General features: G+C 41.0%; 1 long non-coding RNA gene across 2 annotated transcripts; it reads left to right on the forward strand.

Annotated features, from left to right (window-relative positions):
* The first annotated feature begins 142 nt into the window (after positions 1-142).
* On the forward strand, positions 143-3,172 carry LOC142082660 (uncharacterized). 2 transcript variants are annotated; one of them, XR_012673778.1, is made up of 2 exons: positions 143-270; positions 1,497-3,172. It is a non-coding gene; the product is annotated as an uncharacterized LOC142082660 (long non-coding RNA). The 2 variants fall into 2 exon arrangements; XR_012673779.1 differs by having other exon boundaries at positions 146-315.
* Positions 3,173-8,712: the final 5,540 nt, after the last annotated feature.

The raw sequence follows: 8,712 nt of genomic DNA on the forward strand, positions 1-8,712 counted from the left end.
CTCACTCACAACCGAGCGTGCTGCCACCGCCCCCCGGCCCGCGGCCCGCCCCCCGCGCCCGCCCACTGGAGCCTGCCGCCGGGACGCGCCGCCTCATTGGCGCCCGCCGCCGCCGCCGGGACAGCCGGGAAAGGGGAGAGCTGCCGGAGGAGGAGGCGGTGCTGGCCGGGGCGGCGCGCAGCAGTGAGCGGCTCGTCATCGCCATCGCCCTTCTCGTCCCTCTGCGGGCCGGGGGGGAGCGCCGGCCGAGAGCGAGGCCCGTCGGCTGAGGTAAAAAACCCGGCAATGCTGAGGGAAAACCCTGCTAATGCTGAGGTACAGTCCCCGTCCCGCCGCACCGGGCCCTCTTAGGGGGGCCCAGACCCTCCTTCCCAGGGAGGGCCGTGGGCGGGAGGGGCCTCCCTCCGGCTCGCCGTGGGGCCCTGGGGCCGGCCTGGCTGTGCGAGAGACCGCGGGGCCGCCGGAGGGACCGAACCGCTTCAGGCACGGCCCGGCGTTTCCTTGTTGTGCTCCGTAAAGAGAGCCGGGAAGCAGTGGCTTACTTCTCGGCGACAGGGTTTCTGCAGCCCTGCGCCCCTCACCCTTGGGTTTCTTTAGCCAGTGTATGATTGTTGTCTGAATCATTTTGCCTTTTTTTTTTTTTTTAAAGTGTATTTATATGTATAGCGGCCGGCACAACGAGTGCTTGTAAATATTATTGTTAAATATCGTAAATCTTGTTTAAATTTATTTACCTGATGGTTTCGTGTTTGGTGGTTGGTTTTTTTTTCCCCAAAATACAATTAATGGTGTTAATGTCTATTATGTTTGAAAATACTCTCCACTGTTTCCCCTGTATTTCTGACAGAAAAAAAAAATTTACTCATATGAACAGCAGTCCTCCTGTGTTGATAGGACCAAAACCCTCTGAGGTACAGTAATTTTTTTAGGAAATGGGCTCAAAGGGTGATTTGAGAGCGGTTTGCTTTGATGGGTCAGTCACGTCCCCCCTGTTTGTGCAGGTAGTGTGTGCCTGAGCCCTCTGAACATTACTAATCCTACAAAGGATACCTAGTTTTTTTCCCGCTCAGCTTCTTGACTCAGCTTACTCTCCAGGTATGTGAGTACCAATGTTGGTATAATGGAGGTGGGACTGTGACAGACTCGATTTAGAGTGATTTAAGCTGTTGTGAAACTACTTTCAAAATTGCTAATTTTCAGCCAGGTAAGTTCCCTGGCCCAGCTCACATTAAGGAACCTGGAACACTAGTTAAAATAAAAGCTCACTGCTACTGAAGTATAACTGTAATGGACGTGAACAGTTTTGCCTCTCGTCTCTCAGTATGCCTCTTGCATACCTTAAGAAATATGTCTCCCCTAAATTTTTCTACCTATAGACTAAGCAATTCTACTTCATTTCAATCCTTTCTTGTGTGTCACAGTTTTAATCCTCTCAGGATGCTTATTTCGTCTCCCTGTGTTGTCTCAAAATCTTTCACATCTTTTTTGAACTGCAGCACCCAAGACTGGACACAGTACTACAGTTAAGGCCTCAACAACGCCAGCATCTGCTGTCATGCCTGTCACAGACTACATTCCTGTTTACATGTGCCAATACAAATACTTTTGAGTCAGTATGATCTATTCACAATTTTGCTGACCTGTTTTACCCCCGCATCCATTTCTGCTGACCTACCAAGCCAGTTATTTCTCTCTCAAGTAGACAGTAATGCTACTTGAGAAATGATTTACTGCAACAGCCCTAATGCTATCCCTTCATTTTTATTGCTGGACAGTTGGACAATCAAGCAGTGAAGACATCTTTTAAAATAAAATTCCACATGATTTTAAGTCAGAAGACTGTAAAATTTGTCATCCTTTATAAACCGATTGCATTTCTTGCAAGAATTGTATTTAAAAAACAAAACTTAACTAAGATTGAACCGCGACATGGTTACAGAATGGTTGTGTAACTCTAAACTTAGAAGAGAGATTTGTACATATTTGTAAATATTTAAAAGTTTACATTGACTTAAACTAAACCAGCTAAAATAATCTAAATGCAAGCAAGGGTTGATAACAAAGAATGTAGGTCAGGGGGGTTTTATACCAATATAAGGTAAAATCTGGCAAAAACACCATAACTTCCTGTTGCCTCCATCAGTGAGGGACAGAACCTGCAGATGCACGTCTTGCTTTGTTACATGTACTTAATTCTGTTAGTTGTGTTTGTCAGTGACATACTTTAATTCTCAGATTTATTCACTGTCCTGTGTCTGCTTTTGGTCTGGACTGAACAGTGCAATGAGCAGCTCATAAAGTTATTGATGGCATGCTCTGCAAAAGGGAAGTTCTAGCACAATCTGATGGCTAGACTGGCTTTTTAGGTGAAGTTGAGCATGTCGTTTTACATGTTTGTACTTTGGTCTTTGCAGTATGAAATGAAATCCATCTTTGTAAAACACTGAAAATCTGAAACTGAAGCATGTGATGTGGGTGTTTATTAAAATAACTGCCATTGAAGAGATAAAAATCAAGACTGCTGTGCAAGTCCACTATGGTGTGCACACGGAGTTTTTTTACTTTTCATTCTGTCTTTGTATAATAGCTATAGAATTAGTTCTTCGGTATAGCTGAACAAGCTGGTAAATAATGCATTCGGCTAGTTTCTTTCTTATATGAAAAATGCATCATGTGGTATGTTTTGTCCATTTTGATTGTGTAAAGCATTTTTATGATGTGTTTTATATCAGGTGATGTTTGTGTGGTAACAATTCAAGAAAAATACAGGCTTTAACAGTGAATAAACAGAAATCTTACCTTTTCTTTATCACTTGGCCAGCAGAGTTTACAAAGTTGGCTTCCCTTTTATTTCCAGGTTGCTTTCTTTTTTCTACTTTGGTCTGTAAAGTCTCCATCTGTGAGGAGATTTAAGACCACAATGAAGATATGAATGTAAAACTGCTAGTATTTCAAAGGGTCACTGTTACTTGTCCTTCTCCTCTGTTTAGTCTGTGTTTTGTAAAAATTGCTACTTTAAAAATGATTACATGAATCCCAAGCAGAGATGGAGAAGAAATAAGTACTGCAGGTGTTTTACATAGATGTGTATCTGTATATATTTATATATGTGTTTGTGTAAATATATATAATAACAATTTGCAAGAATAAAAGTTAACTGTCATCAGATAAAGTTCACATGACCAATATCTCACATACAAGTGTGTACGCATATATATAAAAATATGCACACATTCAATACCTGCAGCCCTTCCTGAAGATCCACGAGCCATAACAAGTTCTTTTGATCAGTGTCACTCCACTGCTATCAAAGACAAAAGACAAGCCTATCCTTTTTAAAAGTTATACTGCCTTATTGACCCACAAAAGGGATTTTAAAAACTACTTTAAAAAGGAATTTTCAGGGCCAGCTCCTCACCAGTTAGGCACTGTCCTTTTTAGCACCTGAACAGTCAGAACAGCAGTCAAGAGTCCTCCAAAACAGAGATTTTGTACCAGTGACTCAGATTTATGCCGCTTCACGTTTTTTTGTGTGACTGAAGTTCCACTATAGACCATCTGTTATGGCCACCCAGGCAGGAATACAGAGCTTGCATCCACATTGGCATTCTGCTCTTTACATAGCAGCTTATCAAACAGGATTGCTACGTAGATACCACTGTGGAAGTCCTGCTCCATTGAGTGATAAACATAAATGGGTCTAGCTGGAGCTTGTAAATGTTTCACGTAGCACATCTGACGTGTATTTGTCTACAGTAAGGGTCACATAATGCTCCATAAAGGATCTCCTATATGTCAAAAGGAGCATTTTCACGGGTACCATGGGATTAGTTCAGATATTCCCTATTCCAATACTAGTAAGCAAGAAAAGACTTGATCTCCCCAGAGAACTAATTATTCAGACCAGCAGGAAAAAGACCAGAAAGAGAAAGCGTTATGGAGGAAGCAGCAGTGCTGTTTGAAGAGACAAATCAGCGTGCGAACAAGGCTTTTCTGATACATCTTTTAACAAAAATGAACACAGTGGAATACCGCATCAAAGCAACTGTCCTGCTCCATCAATTTGATTGAAACAGCACAATCTGATTTTTTGTTTACTTTTGAATCAAACTCGTGTAATGAAAAAACATTCTATTTCGTCTGCTTACCCTGCAGTTCACTTCTGATTCATATGTTTTACATTTTGGGGAGGAATGGTATGTCCAACTTGTGGGCAACATTTATAATTGCAGTACCAAGTTTCTATAATAATAAGCAAGTGCTTATTACTTTTTGCCTGCCACTCCTCCTTGTATCAGCTATGCGATAACACTGTCAGTGCCCTCAGGAACTGAATTCCTGATGCATGTGTGGGGTAAGGATTTTAGGGTCGTAGACACAACTACCCAAATGGGAACTAATTCTTCCTCTCTGTTTATAGACACTGCGTCATTTGAAGTCTGTTTCTGTAGTCAATGTGGCAAGATAAGTAGGAGCTTGCTCGCCTCTGCAGCTGGCTAGCTGCCTCCTCCTAGCGCAACACTGCTTTCACTTATTCCCCAATTCACTTTTTTGTTCTTATTTTGTTCCCCTCCCCCAGAGTCTTAACTTGCCTTCAGGCCCCGGGCATTCCTTTAAGCCTAGTCTTCTGAATTTTTTGTTAACTTCTGTTCGCTGCCTGTTTTCCTGTGCCTTCTTTGGGCTTTGCGGCGTGTTCCTCAGCCAACCTCCTCTCTCCAACTGTCACTCCCCAACTGCCTCTGAAGGTTCCAGCGTTCCCCCCTTCTCTCCCAGGGTAGCCACCCATGAGGCTGCCTCTGGTGCCTGAAACTACGCCTGGAAACAGAGCACCTGCCCATGTGTTACGTGGTCCCCTGTGCCACTGGGGTATGTCTGAATCCCAAGTGAAATGAGGTCTGCTTCCATTTCTTCGCTTTGTGATCAAGTCTCCTCGTTTCAGTTATCACTGCATTTAATGCATTATAAGCCAACGTATATGCTGTTATGATCTCCCAATATAAAGCCATCCTCTTCAGATGAACGCCTTCTACTGTGGCCCAGCTTCCTACATCACTACACCCCAAAAAGAACAAATAAAACGAGTAAAATACCAGTGTCTGGTTAGGGTGTCTGGTTAATGTGTCCAGCAGTGCTTTAAGTGTATGAACTGCTGCTCTCGTAGCACTTCCCACATCTCCAGTGAAATACCTACCAGCTCCCTCCCAAGCCTGGTGCATCTCTCATGGTTCCAGCAGCAGTTGATAAAACACTTGAGATTTTTCCCCATGTACAGAGACCCTGAGGACGGAGTAGGCTGAGATAGAGATATCTTGTTCTCTTTGTTATAAAAGAGAACAAGCAAGTATTCGTGTTGTATTTTTTTCAACTTGCTTTATCTTCTTTATCTCATGGTACAGCTTTAACCTATTAGATACTTTTAAATTCAAAGTTTTCAAATTATGGCAAATGAAAGTGTTCTTCTGTAGCTCAGCTCAGCGTTGTAGGGAATGCTTAACATCAGGGGGAGTCTTAAAGCACTTAAGTAAGTTTAAAATAAAAGTCTTAATGGGTTCCAAAGCTTGTGGTACGAAGCTGGGCAGAGGAGGGGCTGTACAGGTGCTGAGGGCACTTCCACAGAGCCTTTGAACAACTTGTTAAGAGACAGGAGCAAACGTACCTGGAAAGAAGTGGCTGAGTGTTAGGCAGGGGTCTAAACACAAATCCTCCTGGGGGTCTGCTGTATAAGCAGGAGAGCAACACACTCACACTGAGCAAAACAAAGCTACCCCCTCTAAGCGGGGGTTAGCCATAAGCAGTACGGGTGCAAGACAGTCAGCGCTGCTGTCTGTTCCCTGGCTGGCGGGTACAGCAGTAGAGATGTTACTGTAGGGAAGCACTGGAAAGGAATCTCTATGAATACTGCTGAAATAGGAAGGACAGGAAAAGAAAGATTGTAAGAGCATTTTCTAAAATCTTCCCAGATCCACTGTCAGGGTTAAACAAATAGGATAATTTCGCCACTGAGAAAATCACGTGAATAAGGAGGCTTGTAGTTCTTTCATGACCCTGTACAGGAATTACAGGTACCCTACAAATTACTTGTAAGAAAGGACTTCACATGAGACAGGAGTTGGAGTTGAAATCCAAAAGCTATGAATCCTAGAAAAAGACAGAAATTGATTAGAGTTAGACAGAAAATAGCAAAGAACCACCTAAACAATCTCCAGACTAAGCAGACCACACAAAAATAGATAACTGAAACAAGAACAAAAATGGTGTTCTTCTGGGCAAGTGCTGGAAGTTTAAAAATTTAGTTGGAGAGAGGAGAATGTTTCACTTTAAAGGAGCACATTGATAAAACTGATTTTTAGGAAACACTGAGAAGGAATAGCATTAAAGCCTCCCCAGTACTTGATGACAAAAAGAGATGAGAATGCTAAGGCTAGGAAAGGACTAGTGAATAAAACAGGAAACATCATTATACCACTGTACAAATCCATCATGCATCCTTCCTTATCTTTAATTCTGTGTAATTTGTTATAGACTGTATTTAGAAGAGAACATAGAGAAAGCCAAGAAATAAGATGGCTTGGTACAATTCCCGCACAAGGAGAGGATTAATAAATTGGGGATCTTGAGCTCAGAAGAAAAAACTTCAGGCTGAATTTGATAGAGGTCTGTCAAGATCTTTGATGGGATGGAGATAGGTGAATGAGTGACTTATTTTTCAAAACTGCTTTGTATTATTTGTTCTTGCATTATCTGGCAAGATGGAGTACTACAAGCTTTCACGTCCTGTTATAGAGGCAAAAGGTATGAACAGGTTCAAATAAAACAAAATTTTAAAAACCAGATGCCCAAGGGCACCAAGGAGATTAAATTGTCCTTGTACTTTAACAGGCTACCATAATTGCAACATACATTACATGTACAACACATTAATGAGTTTAGAAGCTTATTTGCCACTAAATAAAAAACCACTACCAACTTTAAAAATCTGTTCTATAGAGGAGTCTAGACACCAGATTTAGGGTGAGATAACTCAGTAAATATAGAAGAATTTGAGCCAATATAAAATCTGTGATATGTTATGATAAGATTTGGCATGTTATCGTTATCGAGTGGCTTCTTTGACATGCTATCCAGTCCCCACACTGAGAGAATTTTCAACATTATCCAGTGTCAGGTGGGTCCCGGAAGAATTTATAGCAAGAATCAATAGCCAAGACTTGAATGAGAGAAGATCAAAAATAGAGTTGAGATTTTCCTTTTTAAGATGCAAGGAGGAGTTAAAACCATGATTTGCTAAGGCACCAAGCAGCACCAGCAGACACCTCTGGAAAATTAATCTTAAGCTATATGTAGTACATTCAAAGAAATTGTGGCTCCCAACTGAGCCATTTCAGCTCAAATACAGATAAAAAATAATCAGATCACATAGACTGTTCGCTCATCTTGAATAAATAAATATTTAACGGAATTGTGCACTTCTGAGTCATGTTTAGTTCTAATATGTCTTTCTAGGTGAGCTCCTACTTCTGAGCAGATTCATCTCTAACTGCAGTTCTATAGGTGTGCATTCATGTGTTGAAGTCCATCAAAAATACACTAGACAATGAAATTCTAATATTGAGAGCTTTTAGTACACAAATGGCTAACGAGAGCTCTTCAAACAAACTCTTCCCTGCAAGTTTGTCCTAGAATAATTCTGATGTCTTGCAGTTACTGGGTTTTAATGATGGGCTGTTGGGACAATTTTTTTAGTCCTGTAATCTTTGTAGAGCTTAGTTCTTGACATTTTATCACCATCTTGTAGCTTGAGTGTGAGATACTCCTGGGCAACACTGTTCAATGCCTGCCTGAGTACAATTTAAAAATGTGATTTTTTTTTCTTTTCACTGATTTATACCTAGGTCAAATTCATATTATGATCTTAGGTTCCTTTCTTGAAAACTCACTGCAGCTTTGTTTAGGACCTTAAATATTACTTAAGCCACATCCTGGAATATATGAAAATAAATTTTCTCCATCTTCCACATAAAACATCCTTTCCGACTTACTGAACTTTCTCCCAAAGTACACTATTTTTGATACAGAATTTCATTCCTTAACATTCAAACTGTTCTGATCCCATCAAATATAATTCCACACCCATTGAAACCCACCTCTGCCCTTTTCCCAATGTGATCCAGCTATTTTTGGGGGGATGTTATAGGAAGGTACACACTAGCATTCTAATACACGACAGTGAATTTACTTTAGAGATTTTTTCGTAATTCCTGGTATTGTTGCACTTAGCAAACTGTTTTGATACATAGATGTAAGCAATTTAACTTGCCTCCTGTTCCCCACTACGACTCACTGCTTTGCTTTTAACAAATTGACAGAATTACAACAAATACGCATGCCAAAGCTTTCGTATGGTACCATTGCCTATCATCCCATTCAAATTGTTTCTTCAAGAAAATTACCATCTAGTGTTGGTCCTGCTGGTGACCATCTACAGGATATTTCAACCAGAATGCCATGTATACAGAATTCTTTATTTTATTTTAGTTGCAAAAATATTTACCATCTGAAATGTTATCTGCTTATTCAAGCCATTAGACAGAAATATAAGTAAGGTAGTCTGCTTTCAACTGAGATTTACAAAAATACTCATTACCTCCTGGGAAAAAAAATGGTAAAAGACATTTGCAGAAAAAAGTAGGGCATCTATTGCTGTTACATGTT

The sequence above is a fragment of the Calonectris borealis genome, chromosome 5 (genome assembly GCF_964195595.1).
Source record: "Calonectris borealis chromosome 5, bCalBor7.hap1.2, whole genome shotgun sequence".
NCBI lineage: Eukaryota > Metazoa > Chordata > Aves > Procellariiformes > Procellariidae > Calonectris > Calonectris borealis.